At 40.8% G+C, this 21,765-nt stretch overlaps 1 protein-coding gene across 4 annotated transcripts in view; it reads right to left on the bottom strand.

The window, feature by feature from the left end:
• numb (NUMB endocytic adaptor protein) overlaps positions 1–21,547 on the bottom strand; it is a 38,843-nt gene extending 17,296 nt beyond the window's left edge. For 2 of the 4 annotated variants that reach the window (XM_027172264.2, XM_027172268.2), the window contains exon 1: positions 21,314–21,546. The gene's annotated coding sequence lies outside the window, so the exon portion shown is untranslated. Of the gene's footprint in view, positions 1–16,612; positions 16,666–17,249; positions 17,407–21,313 lie in introns of all 4 variants that reach the window. The other 2 variants (XM_027172265.2, XM_027172266.2) reach the window with 2 other exon arrangements.
• Positions 21,548–21,765: the final 218 nt, after the last annotated feature.

Below are 21,765 nucleotides of genomic sequence, written 5' to 3'. Positions count from 1 at the left end.
TAACTACCAGTAACCTATCCAGTCAGGAATCATTTTCAGTCCCACAACACTAAAAACATTAGTGCTCACATGTCACCATGAGACATTGCAGAAACAAACAAATAAATAAATAATTCACCTTGATGCTGCTTAGATCTTATCAGTTAATTTGCAGGTTAAAAAATGATACCGTGCTACCGTTATTCAGCAACTCGTTCTTGAAGCAGAAGGACAAACGGACAACCCCATGACACAACACGTGCTCTCTGCTCTGAAATTAATTCTTTCAATGCAGTTAAATAATGATGTGCTTTTTCCCATCGATTTATTTCATAGCTGTTCGACACAACACTCCTTCAGGCACAGTGCAAGTCACTGAATAAACAGTGCTATAAAAAGCTGTCTTGCTGACAGTTTCACGAAACAGAGAGAAAAGTCCATCAATACGAATAATCTGCAGAGCAAACAGCATTCAGATGCAGCTAGGACGTATACGTACTTTTTTTTTTTTTTAAATTAATAGTTCATGTTCAAGTTCATGTTTCTTCATTGTTGAAATGTAACAAAAGTATTCCTGCATCAACAAGGGTGGCTGAAATTAAACTTAAAAAAAAAACAAAAAACACTATAGTCTATACTCACAATCTATACTCAATTTATTTGTGGCTTGCAAGTGTTCAGGTTTGCAAGTGTGTATTTCCTATTTCACAAACCACAACCACACAATACAAACAACTGACTGCAGACCATGTTGCTGATTTCCTCTGAGACCTGAAACTTGTTTTGAAAGAGAGCCGTGTGCCTATTTACAACCGTGAACCTCGTGTGTGTGATCTGTGCAGCTATGAAAGCATGAGAAACGCATCCCATTAAGAATTCCTTCCTTATCTCCTGCTCACAGACTCAACCTCTAGATGCTCTGCTCTAACACAGCTGGCCCAAGTGAAACAAGACAAATTAGGAACACACACGACAGACAGACAGACAAAATTATACTTCAAAAAACAGGCATTCTTTTTTCAATCAGAACATCTGGTAAAAAAATATATCTTGATCCTTCAACTGGTTGTTAGTAATTTGTATTAAAAATCATGAAATCCCACAGTATCAAAGAAGAGTGTGAATTCAGCACACAGCACTCGTTTCATTGGTTTTACTTAATTCATTTAATAAATTCTTCTAATTAATAAAGCAGAGGCAAAATTAAGATTAGAGGAACTTCAAAAGAGAATAAATATTTGAAAAGACAAAAAATAAGAGAAACACAGGTGAGTGTGTGTGTGTGTGTGTGTGTGTGTGTGTGTGTGTGTGTGTGTGTGTGTGTGAGATGATCAAGCAGAATAAGAACGAGATACCTGTTAAACCCTAGCACGCGAAGAGAACCAAGAAAAGGGGCAGAGACAAGCTACACCTCTCTCCACTCATCCAGGACAACAAGGCAACTATTAATGTCAGCCCATGTTCTGCCTCTCTCTTTTATTTAGGTCATATCATATCTGTGCTGAGAGCAGACTCCAGGCGAGTGCCTCTCACTTTGTTTCCACAGCAATGCTGAGAAGTGTGTGTGTGCGCTCCCCTCTTCTCCACTCCAGATCTCTGCCACCACTAAATCACTTTATTTGCCCCTCTGCTCTCAGAAGTCTATCTGCCTTACACTCTTCTTTCTTCCAAGACCCTTTTAAGCTTTTTTTTCTCTTTAACTCTTTGGTCTCTGTGTCCTCTTTCTCACACCCTGCACGCCAGACTCATCAAGACCTTTGGGTTTTGGTCTCTCGTTTGCTCCCTGTTAAGGTTCAAAAATGTGTGAGGGGGGAGTATAAAGAGAGCATGGAGCACAAGCAGTAGAGGAGGGGGAAAAGGAAAAGAAAGAGGGAGCTGGAATAGCAGGGAAGGGAGAGTTTGAGTGTGTGCGTGTGTGTGTGTGCGTGTGAGAGAGAGAGAGAGCACGCCTGGGAACAGATCGAGTCATGTGAAGGAGTTTTACAGAGAACTGGAGGGTGTGAGAGAGGTCTGGGCCGCAAGAATGACGAGGACACGACAGTGCTATGGTATTAGGTAGGAATCAGTCCAGGATAAAGGACTGGTCAAAATTCATATATATAAATTATACAAAGAAAAAAAGTTAATTTACATAATGGGCTCGACGTTAATACCGTTAATGTAGGTTAAGTAGGTAGAATAAAAGCAATAACAGCAAATAACCAGGGCAAACAATCAGACTTTTGCGAAAACGTTAAGAAAATCTCAGATAATAAAGTAGGTACTGGGTTTTAGCATGAATCAGTGTGTGTAGGTGTGAATCAATATCAGCTCATTAGTCTTTCTTCAGTAATTGGTGCATGGAGCTGTGTTTACTGAAGTTATGATGTAAATTCACATTAAACCGCAAACGTGACTATATTCATTTTGGTGGTCTGATTTTCAGTGCTTGATTAATTATGTGGCAGTCAGAAAAAGTGGACAAACCCCATACACCGACACTTTAACTTCTGGGAATCTTTACTTCCCCTAAAAAGTAAATTCCTGCCATTTTCACGCTGGCAGTATAGTATAAAACAGGAACAACCTGCAGAAAAAAGCTGTACAGTGAATGCGGTCAAGGGAAGACTATCTAGTAGGTGCTGTGAGTTCGGTTGCACTGGAACTGTGCCACAATTCAATGTGAATTCAAAGTCAGCTTGAACTTGTCTTTAGTCTATAGCAAAAACTAGGAAATGGCCATGTTGTTTAAATATTTTTGGAATTGACTCTGAATTCAGCCAAATCTGTCTATTCCTGTTCTATGTCCCAAATGTCACATCACTTATTCAAAATCTGCATCCTCCACTGTATTACACTTTGCTGAAGCATAAAACGTGTTATGATATTAAAGCAGTTTTCAAATTTCTACCATGGGCAAAATCTAAATCTGCTGTAAAAAAAAAGTAGCTTGAAACCCAACTGCTTTTTCTCACTCTCCCATATTTCTTTGCTACATGAAAATCATTAGCACAAGTCCAGTGGGATTTGAGCCTTGTGCAACACTGCTTTACACTCGCTAGCTCATTCACACACACTCACTCACACTCATCCATCCATTCGCTCATTCACTACTCAGTAAAAACCTATGCTGCTGATAGAGTGTATGTTAACTGTGAAGAAAGAAGAAGAAACTGATGGGTTTAAAAAGAGAAAGGTGAAGATGAGCAGGACAGTGAGCGAGCAGCAGTGTTCTGCAAATATGGGAGAGTTACGATAATCTCTCCAGGAATGAAAAACAGTTTAATCGCTGCAGAAGGATCCTGGGGAAGAGCACAAAAAGCCTTTGAGAAAGGAGAAAGGGGTTTGAAGGAAGTGGATGGTGAGAACTCCAGTTTTTCCCCCTTTTCTCAAAATTTAAGAATACAGGACTTTCTTTAGTCTTCTTTACACACACACACACACCCCACAGTAATGGCAGCTCCTTTCCATGTCAGACATTACTTAAATGAATGAAAAAGCTTGGGAAGGGGGGAGGCCGTTAGTGTAATAATCCAATTTGAGTGCCAATGAAAGCGCACATAAAAATGGAAAAACTGAAATGCAGGCCATGTTACATAAAACATGGCTCTGCCTGCAGTAACACCGAAGCACCAATCACACAAAACGGCTCAAAAGCAGACAAACAAGTGCCAGGGCATGCAAGTCCAATTAACATGGAAAACACGCCTCATCAACGGATGACAGATTCCATTACGATTCCAATATCCTGTGTCATTACTTTTGGTCACTGGCAGATTCAGATACAGGCTGTGATGCAAATATGAACTTGCAGCCTTGGAGTGTTTAATGCATGTGAGAGAAAAACTCCACAATATACATCAACACGATATTTGCATCTATAGCACCTAAATGACAGTGTTTTCTTGTGAGAAGAGATTCACTTGAGCTGAAATATGCTGGGTATAAAATGTAGGGTAGAAAAATGACTAAAAATCCATTTCTTTCTTTATTTCTCTTTGCACCATGCCAGCGTCCATGGCTATATTTATGGCGAGAGATATTAAAAATGTATTGCTAGATGATTGACATCTAGGATAGATGTTGTAACAAGAATTGTATTAACTCATGTACAAGTGTCACACCTTTGACTCAGATGGATACAACTGCGGTTTAATGATCAAGGCAGACGGCTCCAACCGGTAAGGATCAGAGTCAAATACAGGCAAGATGTCCGACGATCTGCAAGCAGAACAACGTAGCAGAAATCCAGCAAGTGAAAACAGTCAAAAACCAGATAGCACTCAACAAGCAAAAAGGCTTAGTGAGTTCAGGGTTAGAGATAAGTAAGTTTTGGCACACTGAGTGTTACTTCATATTGAATTAAAGTCCTGTTTATGCATGATAGGAGTTTAATGAGAAACAAGTGTGTGATTAAAAGCCAGGAGATAAAAAAAGACACTGGTTAAGTGTCATGCTGGGGATTGGTGTCCAAAGCGGCTGTGTTTTATGCCGCAGTTTGTGCTGAAAAGTTCAATACATGGACTTTTACAGGATCTGTTTAATAGAATAAACGAGTCATATTAATCCGGATCAAAATGGCAGGTTTTTCCCCGCACTCTTATTTAATAAGCTACCTATTTACCCCATCCACCCACACTGTGCTTCAATGTCCTGTTTTAGTACTCACTGTACTGTCTTGCATTGTTTGCACACATTTGTAGTCTAGTGCTGGAGGAGTGCGGTTTTATGTCACGATGTAACCGCTGTATGTGACTGAAATGACAAAGCCACTTTTTACCTGACTTTTTCCTTTCCCATTTCCTATAAGACTGCATTCTTCTTATCTCTTTTGTAGTACAGCGTGTCATTTCTGTGCCAACTACTCTGGTTTTTCTATTTTGATTCTTACAACAATACTAACTGTATTCTGGGTCATCAGTGAAGCTCCACATGCTGAGCAGATTGATAAAAGGCAAGGAGAGGAAAGAAGGAGGTGAGAAAACATGACAGACAAAATACAGGTGAAGGGAAGGGGGAAAAAAATGCATAGCCAAATCGATCAGAGTGTATTTGTATTTAGAAGACATTGTGTGGAAATAACAGGAATGAAGAGAGACATATTAGCCCACTTGGCATTAATGTGTATATTTGTAAATTTGTGTTATTTTACCGCAAGCAACACATTAAAAACACGTGTTTATCCTTGACCGAGAGAAAGCCAAGAAAGACCTGAGGCGGTTGTGGGAGGTGTGTCGACATTAGCAGGCTGGTTTAACTGGAGGATAGTCAGCAGGGGCCGTCAGCCTCGGAACGGCTCGCCTTAATTGTAGTTAATTGCATCGACTGTCCCCAAGATCTAAATTCAGTCTGCAATTAGGGGAAAGAGAAAGAAAAAAAAGAAAAGAAAAAAGAAGCAAACCTTAAGCTGCGTCCAAACCTAATGATAATCAGTGCACGTTTGGTACAGGGGGAATGCCCCAGAGGATAGCAAGGTTAAATCAAATGAGGGAATCAGTTCTGTCAAATAACAGCCGCAACCATTCCATATCAGATGATTTCCAGCTTTTCTACTTGATATCCACTGCAAGTCAGAGACACTATTTAAAATGCATGAGTCGTGGAAATGTAATTTATTAGTAAAACAACACACATGGCATTAATTTCATAAGCCTGTGTACCACAGCTGATATGATAAGGACATGCCCAAAGGACAAGGTTCCCCCAAACAAGACACTCTGAAAGCATACGGTTGTCTCTATTTCTCTGTCTCACCTTCCCTTCCATCCTCCCTCATTATGGCAGACAGTGAGAGAGAGTCATTTCTCCCTAAACCAAGTGAAAGATGTGTACAGAGAGAGGACTCTAGAAGCATAATTTCACGATGATACCTACGTGCCACAGATCTCTAACATGCCTGTATGTTCTGTGCTGCTGACTAAAGACGCCCTTGACAAGGCATTCAGAAAAAGAATTTATTTTACCGAGTACAGAGGTATCATTCTCTTAGAATGAAGGAACATGATGAAGGAACAGATTTTGCACCACAGGATGCACCTGGTCCTGTAATATGGCCTCATGGTCCTGTAAAATGAGCACAGAGTGAGATGACTCCTGTGAGATGGCTGCTTGTGCCATTATGGATCCACCACCACACTGGCAACAGACAGACATGAGTGAAAGCTTTCTTCAGTCTGCTTCCACACCCAAGTATGTCCAGATGTAGGGAAAATACAACTCATGAGAAGACTACTTTTTCCTCCATTGCACAGGAGCGCAGTTTGGGCTCTGTACACTATTAGCCTTGATGAAAGCACTTTCTGAAATGTGGTCATGCTTTAATGCTCAAACACCAAGGTGTGCACATTAGCACTGGGGATGCAGCTTTGCTGAGTTTTTTATTCCATTAGACAAAAGACAGACCTGTCATCATCGAGCCTCTTTCCGACGTCTGATTTTTGGCTGCCAGAACTTTCTCCACAGGAAAGCTTTCCTTCTACTTAAAGACTACGAGCATTTGTCGCTTGGTGTTAGAGTTTAAAACAAAACCAGGCTTACCTCAGCATTGCTAGCTTTCCTAAAGTATGGGTGAAGAGAGTTTGCTGAATTCACACAATGACATGAATCATTCTTTACAACCCTGGTAAGCAGAAAAACTTTTCAGTATGCACAAACCATTGAATGTTGAGATGGATGCACTTCAACAGCAGACGTCACCAGGTTCCTCTCCTGTCAGCCAATAATAAAACTCTTCTGCTGTTGTAGACATCCAAATAAAGGTTTAATGAGTTGTGTATTTTTAGAAAAATGAAGAAAAAAAAAAAAAGATTATGAAAGGTATAATTCTCATTCATATTATTTTCTATCTCTACAGGTCACTTGCGCTTGCTTTAAAACGTACCTTTCAAGCAAAAGTATAAAATCATGGTGGCTACACCATCCATCCTCCATCTAGTCTTACTAAAAACGCAGCAGTGTTACAGTGCTAGAAACTTCACGAAGTCCAGACAGTGGGAATTCAGAAATTTGGTTAAATAGCAGGGCTGGACAGATCACACTGTGTTTATGGCTGTATTTACAGGTGAGGCAATGTGAAAGAGGATTCAAAGTATCGTACAGGCAACCTATTGCAGGCACCAATAACCAGACATGCCCTGTTAATGTGTGATTTATTAACAGGCTTTACAACAAGGTCACTTATAGTGTGGCTGAAGTCTATCACACGAGAAGCCTTTAACTCTCACAAGAACACATGGCAGTAACATATTTCATTTCTTACAAACCAATACTGTGATACGACTTTGCGCAAACTTGATCACCGGCCGTTGATGTGGCATCGTACTCTTTATGGTCCGTTTACATTTTTCAACCCACCTCCCATTCATTCTTCATCCTGCACAAAGGATTATGGGAGCGAGAGTATTGAGGGAAAAGCGAGGAGAGCTGAGAATCGCTCAATAGTATGTAAACGAGACGCATTATTTGTACTGTTGGGCAGCAGCCAGTCACACCCCGGGTCCCACCCTAAAATCAGTGCAGTGCAAGATGGTAGAGACAGACTGCAGTTTGGTGGGAGGTCTATTGGTGGTTATTTTTGCCAGTACACTGGCGTTCCAGTCTGTCGGTGAAATGGAAATTGATTTATCAGACTTTTTCCATCAGTATAAACAAATGCATTAGTTTCTCACTGCTAGTCTATAAGAAAACGGTCAATGCACTGTTGGCTTTCAGTGGGGGACATTTTTACCTCTGTTTGGAAAACTTTACACAGAAAGTTCCAGACGTTAGTCAGTAAGTCAGAAAAGTGAGAAGAGAAAGTGTGGCAGTGTAAAATAACTGACTGTTTTAGTGATGGCTGTTTGTGGTTAAGAACAGAACGTTCCCAACACTTCTTGTTAAGTTCATATTTACTAAAAACACACCGCATTTCTTCAGGGTCACATTTCCATAAAAAGTTGCACAATGATCAGCACCATCTATGTCTACGTCACCTCACATACCAAACCAATTTAGTCATGCTGCCTTCAAAAAAAAGCTGACATACATCTAGAAAAAAATCCAGTCAGTTAGTCAGCTCTCTGTGTGTGTGTGTGTGTGTGTGAGTGACATATGTCAAACCTCTTTGTGCAGCTATGTGCAGCTGTAGATTTACAGTATATTACAGACCCTGATTAGGCTATACAGGAAGATTCATCAGTATTAACAAACAAGAACGCTTACTTCTTATGCCCCGAGATACACCGAGAATCAAATTCCAGAGAGAAATGGTGCAAAGGATTATGGTCTGCAGAGCAGGAGGACTGTGACTAGCAAAAATGCAGCCCTACTCGCACCCACACACACTACATTGTAGACGTAATAATCAGCCTTTCATATCTTTGGACTGGGGGGTGGCAATGAAGAACCAGTGTACCCGGAGAAACCCCCAAAGAACAGAGAGAACAGGCGAGCTGAAAATCTCAACCCCACCTCAGTGTTCCTTTGTGTGTGCACTAATAATCTGCAAAGGTATTACAGCCATTAAGATTAAATTCCTGAACTTTCAACCAAACACCTTTTTCAGGTTTGTCAAGTTTGGATTAATCTCACTCTGTGATCAGTCTTACAGATAAAAAAGTACAAAAACTCTGATGATTAATTCCTAACAAACTAAATTTTTTTTTAAATAAACCCACAATCTGTCCCCAGTGTGTCCTTGTGTGTCTCTTAGCACTTATTATGACAGTCAGACTTACATGATGCATGTGGCAGGACCAGATCAGCTACAGGTCACAAATGACCATGCATCACACTCCATGTGCTATTGCTAGTCATCAAATAATGCTCACGCTGCACTAAAACCATGAGGACACGTGAAATAACAATATTCCCAAAAAAAAGTCACATTCAATCAATCAAACAAATCTAATCTGTTTGCTCAGCCTATAGATGAAGATAAAATCAACCTACCTACTGATATCGCATCCAAATTCTAGCATGTGAAGTGTGTGTAGCATGAGAAGCACATACAAATAATTAGCCCTAGTCACTGCAGGGGATCAGAACAGTGCCAGCATACACAAGCATCTATACACACGCACTCCAAAATCATTCATTTTCTACCGCTTTATCCGAACTACTCGGGTCAGGATACACCCTGGACGGAGTGCCAACCCATCGCAGGGCACACACACACACACACACACACTCATATTCACTCACACACTACGGACAATTTTCCAGAGATTCCAAATCAACCTAAAATGCATGTCTTTGGACCAGGGGAGGAAACTGGAGTACCTGGAGGAAACCCCAGACGCACGGGGAGAACATGCAAACTCCACACACACAAGGTGGAGGCGGGAATCGAACCCCCAACCCTGGAGGTGTGAGACGAACATGCTAACCACTAAGCCACCGTGCCCCACTCCAAAATCACTTTATTATTAATAGTGAATCTGTTCAAAGAATAAAAAGACACACGCCAAAAACATTATACCGAAGCTACGGAAGTCTACAGATGATCAGCCAAACTAGTGTTTTCAGTATATGATAACATCGCTGTCAGTATCAGCCTTCTTTCAAGCTAGAGGTCGAGAGACAGCAGTCGCTGCAGTGTTCGCAGCGACTGGGTCAGTGTAGTGGTGAAACCGGAGCTTGCTGGGAAGTCTCAGCTCATGCTTTATTCAAAGATTGTCGGTCATTTCCTTCAACAGCCCAAACAGATCCAGAGGCAGAAGTGGTGCACAAAACACTGTCACGGTCATGGCAACGTTAAGAATAGCAAACGTCTGGAAAAACAGCAAGCTTTTGTGAAAGCTCATTGTAATGAGATCTTTAATGTCTATATTTAAATCAATGAAAAATGTTTATTTGCAGCACAACAAACTGATGTGCACAAATTCTATTTATTTTATAATAAATCGAAATTATATCACAATTATCAAGGTGCGTGCCAAAGTAAAACATCTTAAACATAGAATAAACAAAACTTATTATTAGCATGAAACCATCATCACTGCACTAAAGTGTGAATCTGTTTAGCAGCTCAGGCTTGATTCATCCTTTTTCACGAGTCAGCCAAAACATTTCCATTGCAATTGTGGCCCATTACACACACTCACCACTATGAAATAGGTGAAATATACTACAAGTCACATGTTTAACTGAGTCAGTTTAATAAACTTTCCTGAGTACCGTGGGAAGACAAAGAAGAAAAAGTTAACAGTCATTTTTATTATGGAATTGAAAAGATAGCGTGATTATTTACTGACAAGGTCACTTTGAATGTACAGCCCTGTTATGGAAACTGCAGACTGATAGTAAACAGTGGGAAGAAGAAGGAGAAGAAGAAGGAGAAGAATGAGTAGAAGGAGAAGGAGAAGGAGGAGAAGAATGAGAAGGAACTGCCTTTTTAACTAACCCTTATGATTCGTCATTCAACATAAGCTTGCGTATTTCCAATATTCGTGAAAGCCTAGGAATTTGCCAAAGCAAAATTTGAGCCATGGACCAAGTGCATAAACCGTGCATACGCATGCTTCTCCATGAAGAATGTGCTTTAGAACAGGCTTACTGTGTGTGAGGATGTGCAACTCAAAATACTGACCATGTGGGGAAGTGTAATTGTGGGTAAACTGATTACGGGGCACTCGCATGCTTGCATGAAGACTTGGCCCAAGTTTTTAGGACTGCAGGCGGATTCTTTGCCGAGTGTGAGGAGTACGAGTGGCTGATCAGTCGATTTTGTTTGCTCAGTGTAAAGTTAGATCTCTGCCAGCAACTCCTCCAACTTTCAGAGAGAACAACAAAGGGACTCGCATACAAGGCAAAACATTACAGTTCCAAACATGTCAGTGACGAAGCAATGTCACAAATAACAAGGGATTTTTGTGGCACAGTTTTTCCTGAGGCAACTGGGTGCAAACATGCCCATAAAATCGGAACATGGGGCATGTTAAAACTACTGAGTTATGCTACATTCACACATAGAGTGACTTACAGCAGCAAAGCATCTGGAGGCTATTCATCATCAGAGAGCTGGCCGTGCCCGAAAACGAGCGGCGGCAAGTGTTGGCGACTAGATGTGAAGATGTGTGAGAAAAGTTTATTCAAATACGGAACGAACTGGTAAAGCGACTGCCAATGGGAGTAAATCTCCCCCTCAGAAGGGTTTATTTTAGCAGCAGGAAAACCAGTTTCCACCCACTGATAAACATTATTAATATGGCAACCAGGTGGACGGACACTTACTGTACTTGAGGGTAAAATCACTGCGTGAACGTGGCATTGATCTACAAGTAAATTCTTACAGAACAGCACGGTGTGCTGTCGACTTCAGCGAGGTGTTGCTGAAATTGTGTTTCTTGGACGAACCATTTGGAAAATGTTCGTTTATTTTCACTGGTGCAAATGTGTTTCTACATAATAATCTGTGAAGCAGAAATGTGTGCCATGTTGCGCACAACAAGGAGTATTGAAAGCAGGAAGTTGTTTACCATATATGGCAATTTAGGGGCGTTTCTTTAGTTCATCAGCACAGCCCTGCACAAGCATGTGTGGGATTTAGTAATCTCTATTGCAGTGAGCTGTGTGTAAGCATGTGTGATTAATGAACACTTGTTTTGATTTGTTTTTCCCCCCCCCAAATGACCTGTAGAAATTGGTTCCCTAAGTGAAGCCCAAAGCTCCCTGAATAAAATGCTAACACCTGCAAGAATCACTTCCTTTGTGAAAGCGGACACCGAGTGAACAGGTAATAAGAATCCATGCGACTTAAGCCAGCAGTAGAGATTTCATCACACCCTATCTGGCCGGTCTTACCGCTCCGCTCCAAGAGGCCCAACAAAGCATGCAGCAATTAACACTTTCCTCTCGGGTGACGCTGCATTTAAATACATTAAAACAACCAATCTTGTCCATTTTTCTCTCACATTTGCTCACACTGTCCCTCACTGAAGTAAACAGAAAGATTAGTGTGTGCGTTTAAGAAAAAAAAAGAAAGTCTATCGCAAGAAATCTGGCTGTTGTTGCAAGACATTGCTTAAAAGCACAGGACCAAAAAAAAAAAAAAAAAAAAATCCGAACAGAAATGGCTCCAAAAAAACGAGGCAGAGAAAAATAATGAAAAGCTACCCAACTGTGATAGCTCACAGGATGGTGCAGGTCTCCTAGATTTTGGGCTGAATAGAGCGCTAATCAGGTCGGAGACCAAGACTAAATCAAGCACTAAACGCTCGGAGCAGGCAGGCAGTGATGGTGGGATCAGCACAGCGAAAGCATTGTTCCCTACAGCCAACTCAGTGGAGCACCAACTTCGCTAAGCCTGTAGCATACCAGGCTGTAGTTGTGGAACTGGGCAGTGTAACACATTCGCTTCACTGACTATCTCTCTGAATGGCCGTGAGCAGGGACACGACTCTGACGCAAAGCATGGAAGAGCGCTCGGTACCACACTACTGCTTCCTCCTTGAGACAAAGAAAAGGTGTTCACATTTTCACATGACTCGCAGTGTCCCTGTTTAAAAGTGAACACACCGAGTATGCTAGCCTGGCTAGGATCATTGCTCAAGTGAGGGAACATCTAGACGGTGTATGAACTGAGTGTATACCTCGACTGTGGATTATGTGCTTTAAACAAGAAAAGAGTTGGGTCTTTCTATGATAATAAGAGTGAAAATAGTGTGTCAATAAAATTGAAAGGAGTAGAGAAAGCGTGATTAATTATGTGTAATCAAGTATCATTTTCTACTGCGATCATAAATGTTCCTGCTGTCAGCCATGATGTGTTTGTGTTAGACAGACACAGTACAGAGAGTGAATAAACAAATCAGACACACACACAGTTTTTTTTACCTTTAACATCAGCTCTATTTTGTGCCTTTACTCTACTCTGCAAAAAATGTTAAGAACTGCCACTACCAGGATACAACCACTTGAATATTTGTGGGTAAGAAGGATGTTGGAAAACCTCATTGGTATAACAAGCTTTACATGATCACCATGGCACTGTGTGTTTATAATGATCTTAACATCAGTACAGATATTTCCACGTTATATTTACTAAACCAGTGAATGAAAACAGAAGGAACGCTCCAATCCCCCAGCATAGCTCCTGGTGTGAAATGTACCAACTCCATTTTTTACGTATTTGATCACTTGAATGCACTCCAGAAACATATTTCTTTACAGGATTCTGATACACACCGTGACAGCGCTGCTCTATGCACCAAAACAGACACAGCTTCTCCGTTTCAGATTTTCTGATGACTTCATGGAGACATGGAGGATAACGAATAGCAGAGGAGTGACTGCGGTAGTCCAACATGGGTACCTCAAACGATAAAGCTGGCGTTCAGTACACCAGTGTAGGAGACGCCTGTGACTCACTTTTTTATTTTTGAAATAAACGACACAGAATTAGTTTCAGTAGCTAAAAGTTATTGGGTGATTATAAACGATATGACAGCCCAAGTAATTAAGCTGTACTGTACGATAAGTAATGATACATTTTTGCATATTCCTCATTGTAAGCTAATGCTAAACGTGTGAAATAATTTAGGTGAAAACAGGTTTGTACAACACACAACACAGTTCAGGAGAATAAACTTCACTTATTGTAACCTGATTGAGATACCAGTCATTTCATTTATTTTCTAGGTATGGACATCATACAGAGCTGTGCTTCAGCACAGCACAACAAGCCAGATTTGAATTGAGAATTCACAATTTTAAGCAAATTACGAACACCACAGCACACAAACAACTGCCAAATAATCCCACAGACCAACCCAGCTTCAGTTCTACACTCACTTTAGTTCTTACTTGCAATGAGTTCCCGTTTACTTGCCTGCTAATGAGGGAAAAACAATTCCAATGAATTAGAAACGTGTTTATTGATGTCTTCAGTCTTGTAATTGCTGAAGTCATGTAAAGCAGATAAAACCACAGCTCGCAGTCTGTGAGTAACAGTAAGTGGAATAAAATGTACATTTCACGTACACCACACAGATGCGAAACTCTTCCTCCTAATGTTTTTGAATGCACAGATTTTTTTTTTTTTAAATGGAAAGTCGCTCAGTGCGTGAGGAAAAAAGTTCAGAAAATAACAGTGGAAATGCACAAAACCGTTAATACTGTTAAATTCTGACATGGACAACGAACAAACAGCAAATCTTTCTGGGAGGTAAGCAGGCATGACTAAACAAGCATGAAGAAACAGGAAATGTTACAACTTGAAATCTACACAGTGAAAAAGGAGCAAAATCTCACACTTCCCATGTCGTGTATGTGACTGTTTTCAGAAGTGTGAAAATGTGATTACTGATAGTTCAGGAGTGCAGACGGCAGGAATGTGAGCTGGTCTCTTCACAGCAGGCAGGCAGGCAGGCAGGCAGGCAGGCAGGCAGACAGACAGACAGACAGACAGACAGACAGACAGACAGACAGACAGATAGATACTTAATTGGTCCGGGACCAATATCAAATTCATGTTTTTTTTTTTTAAATTAAGCATTTTTTTAGCAGTGAGAAATGAAAACAGTGAGAAAGACACAATTCCATCCAGATCTACACTAACAGACCAGATTCGATGGTCTAAGCGAGAATGACTCAGCAAACTGGACAGATTACAAGACAGCGATGGGTCGAGGACAGCACCTTCTGTTGGTTTATTTACTTGTCCCCAAACAACCCTGGGTCAGAATAATCAGCTACATAATTAGCTATGGAAACAGAAAGTTAGTGGATTTTCTCCCCACGTGAATCACATGCCAATTCCCACCCATCAGCCAGCACTCCATCATACACTAGCTAACAAACTCAAGCAAACCACATGCTGTCAAACTGCTGCTTGTGCTGCATCACAGGGCAAAGTAACACACTTAGAGGAAAGAGCTATCTACTGCTCGCACTTGCCTGTGATTAGCTAGTGTCACTGTGACTGACAGGAGAGAGAGCGAGAGAGAGAGAGAGAGAGCGCACGAGAGAAAAAGCGCATGCGAGAGAGAGAGAAAGAGAGAAAGAATATGCCATTTCTCCTAAGCAGACAGAACATGTCCCTTATGTTCAGATATTTTTAAACATTTCTTATGATCGTAATTTGGTCCGTGTTTTTAGTAGGTTTTGATGTTACAATTAGATATTTCAGGTGCGGAAAAAGACATTGGTATTAAGGGGCCGGTTGTTATCAGTGATGTTCTTTGGGGCAAGAGAATTTATTTTTTGGTTGATGACTCATCCCTTACGTGTTAGATATTCAAGGCTGTGTGCTGAGTCCACACATCCCTAAGCAATGTGTCAGACTGTGGGGTGGATACGCTCCTAAGTCAGCCTAATGATACAGTGTTTCGCAGAGCTTCCTCTAGACAGATTAGTCGACTAGTCATCAAGACAACAGGCTGGCCAGTGGGTTTTATAAATATGCGCTTTTGCGCCTCGCTCATGTTTACACATCAGAAAGATGTTCCCCTGGACACGCCGCCAGAGCAGACGGCTCTGATCCCTACAGCTTGCCCAGCAACTGCCACTGTTACCAGGGAACTAAATCCAAAGTAGTACACACCCTCATGTGACACCAGCAAAGCTGTACGAGGTGCACACCAGATTTATCTGTGGAAATCACTCCATGCGCCTAGATGTTGATTACATTTCACTTTCAAGTGAGAATTTGGCATAAAAACCCCAGAAATTTACCTTACATAATTTCCCTCACTATTCATCAGCCAAGATGGCACCTGGGGGGATTTCTGAAATTATTTAATACCACACGGTTTGTGGAATCATATCTGAACTAAACAGGAAGGAATAAGAAACATACGTCAAAAAAAAAAGCAAACATAGCAAATAAAATCAAAGTAAAAACCACAACCGTCAAGGTTCCCGATCAGCAGAAAGCTCCAAAAAGATGAGCTCTGTGTCTTGTGTTACGGTTATACCCAGAAAGTTTAAACACATATTTTCTCCCCAAAAAAAGTGTGAAATAACATTTATATCAGCATTAATATTTTAAAAGGAAGCATGTAGCCCGTGTCAATATCGCTAATCTGTTACAGCTGTGACTGAGTCTGATACAGTGACATACAATTCCTTTTAAAACTATTATCATTAGGATAAAAAAAAAAGTGTTTTACTTGATGGGATGGGATAAGATGGGATGGGAAAAGATGGGATGGGAATGTATGGATGGATGGGGTGGAATGGATGTAATAGGATAAGATGGGATGCGATTGATGTTATTTTCCCGCAGGTTGAATGCTGGACATTTTCACTTTATTTCATAGTCTGAGGATGGTTTGTCTGTTTGCAGCCAGTGACACAGAAAGCTCGGACTTCTTCATTCATTTTCACATTTTTCATGCAATATGAGTGAATAAAAGAAATTAAACAAGTCTACAAGTTCACCAACTAAAACGCATGTAATAACAGCATTATATCATTTGTTGCCTTTATATTTGAAAGTTTACTGTTTCACACTGAAAACAAGGCAGGAACCTGTACAAAAGACACTGAAGGGTGGCTCTTATCTCAGCTGTGGGGTTTATAAAGGCCAAAATACTCCATTACCAATCAGAGAGATGACAAGCTAGCAGTATTTCCTTCCTTAATATGCTTAATAGGACAAACATGTCAAGAATATCTATAACTTGAGTAGTCATAATTACTTTCACAATATTTCAAATTCAATAGTAAAACTGACTTTTTGGCTTTTGTCGTCACTGAAGTCAGAGTATTGCTACGTCTGCTTGGTGTCTGTGGGGGAAAAACAGGTTGATTATTCTTCAGGTGCACCAGAGTCATTACTCACCCAATCATCCTGGCCAGTTCGTTCATGTTCAAAACCATAAAGTACAGCGCAATGTCTCAACCCTCCTGCACACCATGTCTACCGCCCATCCTTTGTGTTGCGACGTAATCTTTATGGCGTTTAAGTATGTGTTGTTTTGTTTGTTTGTTTTTTTTTTACTGTCTTTCTGTCTATATTTAACTGGGCGAGTCTGAACACTCCTCTGGTGGTGCTTTCTCGTCAATTACGACACCGAAAAACTGAAACTGCAACTAGCGTAGAGTCTTTGTACAACACTTGTTCGTACACCCGTTTATTCTTATAAGCTCTAGCGATCCCAAGAACATGTTTAAAAACTTAACTCTGCTGATGAGCTGATGAGACGTTTTTTTGAGCAAAGCCTTGCTTATGAGACTTAACGCTAATGCAAAGTAGAAGCAAACCACTGATGCCACCGAGCAGGGTAAAACAACCCAGCAATGCCTCATTTGCCTTACTTCAGTGTCAGATGGCAGATGTGAGTTGTGTTAATAAGATTGAATCAAAGTACCATCTCAGAAGCCTGCTCCAGGACTGCGCCATAATTGTGCAGCGGAGTGTGAGGGTGTGACGCCTGCGATCTGTCAGCGTGCTGAAGCCCGGCTCAGTGGGCAGCATGGAGGTCTCACTATGCCTCACAGAGCTCGGCACAGCTTCAGCTCTTGTGACTAAATCAAATCAAATCACATTTTATTTGTCACATACACATACATACAGAGTATGACATGCAGCGAAATGCTTTTTTTACATCTGTCCGGTATTCAAGCATAAAAAGGAATAGAATTAAGGATAAAAATAAAACCAAAAGGGAGGTAGATAAATAAAAAGTATAAACTATATTCGATAAGCTGCTGCTATGCACATGTAACGCACAGACTTTAACACTGTTCACCTCAAGAATAAGAAATAATGAGGCATGTTCCTGATAGAATATTGAGAATCAGTAAAAAGAGAGAGAATGAAATGAAAATTGAGCATAATACAGTGATCCCTCGTTTATCGCGGTTAACGGGGACCCGGAACCCCTCGCGATAGGTGAAAATCCACGAAGTAGGATTGGCCCTGTTTGACCTTTTCACTGATGGTCATCATCTTCCTCTTCCTCTTCGGCTCACTAGAGGAATCTTTCGCAGGGGCACGGCGCTTAGGAGGCATTGTAATGGCTTAACGAAAAGTTAATTTCGAACACAATACGCGAGACAGTTGACAGCGTGAACAAGAGTGGCGAGATACAACAAGCGAAGAAGCTGGGAGAGGATGCGATGATGCACAGCCAATCAGCACAGATCTCGCGCCGGGAACCAATCATGTGCCTTGTCTGAGTGCCCGTGGATATATACAAAGCCTCTGACAGAGTTTCTCTCTTTGTCTGGCATCCTGGGAGACCGTTTTTATTTTTCGATGAATATTTTTGAAAAATCAGTGATGCACTGAGGCCGCGAAACTTGAACCGCAATAGGCGAGGGATTACTGTAGTGCAAAAATCAACTGATGCCAATCTGAATTCGAAGGGAAAACCTTTTTGATTATCCATTAGATAGAAGAATAACAGTTATGTTAACATGTATGTGAATATTTCACTATCTAAAAATCATAATATTGAAATCTTTTTTTAAGAACAAACCAGGAAAACAGCAGATCTTTCTGGGAGGTAAGCAGGCATGACTAAACAAGCATGAAGGAAACAGGAAATGTTACAACTTGAAATCTACACAGTGAAAAAGCAGCAGAATCTCAAACTACCCATGTCGTGTATGTGACTGTTTTCAGAAGTGTGAAAATGTGATTACTGATAGTTCAGGAGTGCAGACGGCAGGAATGTGAGCTGGTCTCTTCACAGCAGATAGACAGACAGACACAGACAGACAGACAGATAGACAGATAGATAGATAGATACTTTATTGATCCAAGAGGAAATTCAGTTTTTTTTTAGCAGTGAGAGATGGAAAGAGTTTCCCAGAGACTCTGAAGTGACTGTGCTAGTTTCTCAGACAGGGTCAAGGTGAAGTGCTGTCAGATTAACAGACTTACACACACACGGCTTTCATAAAGCATCAAGACTTCAAACTCTATGGATTGAACAATTCAGGAGCTATCACAATTTATAGGAAATCTGATATTTCACAGAAGTATAATATCTTTAGCATTTACAGTACATATTTACAGTATATGTTTGAAGTATTCCACTAAAAAAAAGCAGAAAACTCCGTCTAAGTGAGAATGACTCAGCAAACTGGACAGATTACAAGACAGCGAGGGGTCGAGGACAGCGCCTTCTGTTGGTTTATTTACTTGTTCCCAAACAACCCCATGTTTACAGGGTGAGAATAATCAGCTACATAATTTGCTATGTAAACAGAAAGTTAATGGATTTTCTACCCAATTTAGTCACCTGCCAAATCCCACCCATGAGCCAGCACTCCATCATACACCAACTACCAAACTCAAGGTCTGAGATACACAAACCAACTGCTGCTTGTGCTGCATCACAGGGCAAAGTAACACACTTAGAGGAAAGAGCTATCTACTGCTCGCATTTGCCTGTGATTCGCTAGTGTCACTCTGACTGACAGGAGAGAGAGAGAGAGAGAGAGAGAGAGAGAGAGAGAGAGAGAGAGAGAGAGAGAGAAAGAGAGAGAGATATTTCTCCAGCAACCTAATAAATATTATTATTTTTATTTTAAATAATCCAATCTTCCCAATTATCGATTATTAATATAATCTGAATTAGAATTTATGACACATTTATCAGACTTTTATCAAAATAATGCAAAAAATCAACTGATGCCAATCTTTCTATTAGAATGAATGAGATGAGAAATCCCTCTCATGATACATTAAATAGATAGATAATAGTCACATTAACCCGTGTGTGAATACTTTCACAATCTAACACGTGTGTGTGTATATATATATATATATATATATATATCACAAAATGCTCACCGGTGCAAAAAAAACCATCCACATGTACATGTTACACATACATTTGGACTGAAGTACAGGTAACATAGTTAATTACAGGTCATTAATGATGCCGGCCTACAGACTGTCCCGTTTAGGATACCTATAAACAATACGTGATTTGTTCAGATTAATGAAAACCTTTGCACGTAAGTATAGCCACTGATAAACCAAGCTTGGGCAGAGTGCAGATTTCTACCGTTCTAATCATTAACTGTTGACCGTCACATTCGACTTTGACTAAAATACCCAAGCAAACAAGAGTTGGTTCATTTGTATTCAGTCCATTAATATGCCATATTAGCCAGCCTGGATTAAACACGGTGTTTGGATTTTAGATGAACTCTTCTGTGTCTGGGCCCGAGACTGGTGAAACAAGTTGTATTGTTTTTCTACTACTGTTGAAACATGACACCTGAGCTGGAGTGGATATTAACTCCTGCAGGTTTACACACACCAGCAGAGTTTTGGGTGTTAAACACAGCCACTGAAAAGCACCTATTCGAGGAAAATATTGACTAGTAAACAGAACCAGGGCTATTGCAGTACAAATGAGGAGAGGTAACAGGAGCAAGCAGGAATTCAGTGACAGTGACTCATATAAAGCTATTAGCACCACATTTGTGTTGTCTGCTTGTTGAGTTCAAACGAAGCTACATCACTTACGACCTTTGTAGCAATCTTTGTAATCTTATCTGCAGCTTGCATGGACTTCAGTCCACCATGAATTGGATTTCAAAGCTCTCACAAAGTCAAGAATGAATCAATTTGATGTAAAGTATCTTATCAAACCACACGGAGAAACAGCATGGAGGAGAAGTAGTTAGGAATTTACTCTGTGAGGCAAAATGGCACGTTTGTGAGATTCAAATACACTTTACATTAGCTGATACGAGTTAAAGGGGTTTAAAGGCAAATATCAGGGCATTTTAAAGTGTTGTAATAAAGAGTAGGTTTAAAGTTTAAGCACCAAGTAGTAAAGTTATGCAGGAAAACGGGTTTGTGCTGCACCAGGTGAGGAAAGCTAGTCCATTTACCAAGAGCTCAGGCGTAAAAGCAGATGGTTAGTTTGTCGTTGCAAACTTTCCTTTACAAAAAAAAAAAAGCAATAAATCTGGACGGATAGCTAAAGTTTTGCTGTGTTCAGGCTATCAGCAGGACCTTACCGCTGGCTAGCTAACTTAGCTAATATATCGCATTTTATTATTGCGTAGTTTGAGTCTCTAGGTTACAGATCGCTAGCTTGTTTACTGACATCCGCAAGCATAACCTTGGTGCGAATCAGAAAAACTAGCTGTCACCGGCAGCTGGAACTCGGGAAAGAAATGTAACTGCACAGCTAGCTTAATGCAATCAGTTGTATTACACGGACAAGTTAGCTTTTTAAAAAGAAATAGCCACAGACTCGGATGTGTTTTAGCCAAACCAAGTCCTCCACACAGGCATTAGCTACAGAGAGGCCAGGACTCTGCGTGCCCGCGGTCAACAAGTCGACCTGTGTAACTAGCTAACAGCTCCGTTGGCTAAACAGCTCGCTAGTTGGCTAATCACATAATCATGGTTGTTTCCATGCAGGCGGTGAGTTTAACAGTCCGGACCAAGTTCACTTACCTGTTCAGTAAAATTAGCAGAGTTCGGCCTATCCGTATTCACGATCACAGGGGGCGCGATCACACCGGATGTAAATATATGTTCCAAATATACGCGTCGATTTATAAAATGTAACGTCCACCGGGAAAAAGAGTAATCCTACGCCGCCGGTTTCACCTGCTGGACTGAGTACACTGCCTGCCGCTGGTAGCCCGGTTCAACCAAACCTCGCCCTTCCTTAGCAACGCCCCGCCCTCATCTACATACCGGACACAGAATAACTCCACACTCTATTATCTAGTCCCCGCCCCTAATAACGTCAGCCCCGCCCCCATAATCTGACAAGATTCATTTGGGATTTATACGGGACAATGGAGTCATCTTTACTATAATTTAACAATAAATATGTCACTAAATAATGTTATTCACAATGCTTGCTTTACGTGATGCTGTGATTTGGCTTAAAGCAGAGA

This window comes from Tachysurus fulvidraco, chromosome 12 (assembly GCF_022655615.1).
Source record: "Tachysurus fulvidraco isolate hzauxx_2018 chromosome 12, HZAU_PFXX_2.0, whole genome shotgun sequence".
Classification (NCBI taxonomy): Eukaryota; Metazoa; Chordata; class Actinopteri; order Siluriformes; family Bagridae; genus Tachysurus; species Tachysurus fulvidraco.
The sequence above is the reverse complement of the archived record's forward strand: the minus strand, read 5'-3'. Positions and strand labels throughout refer to the sequence as shown.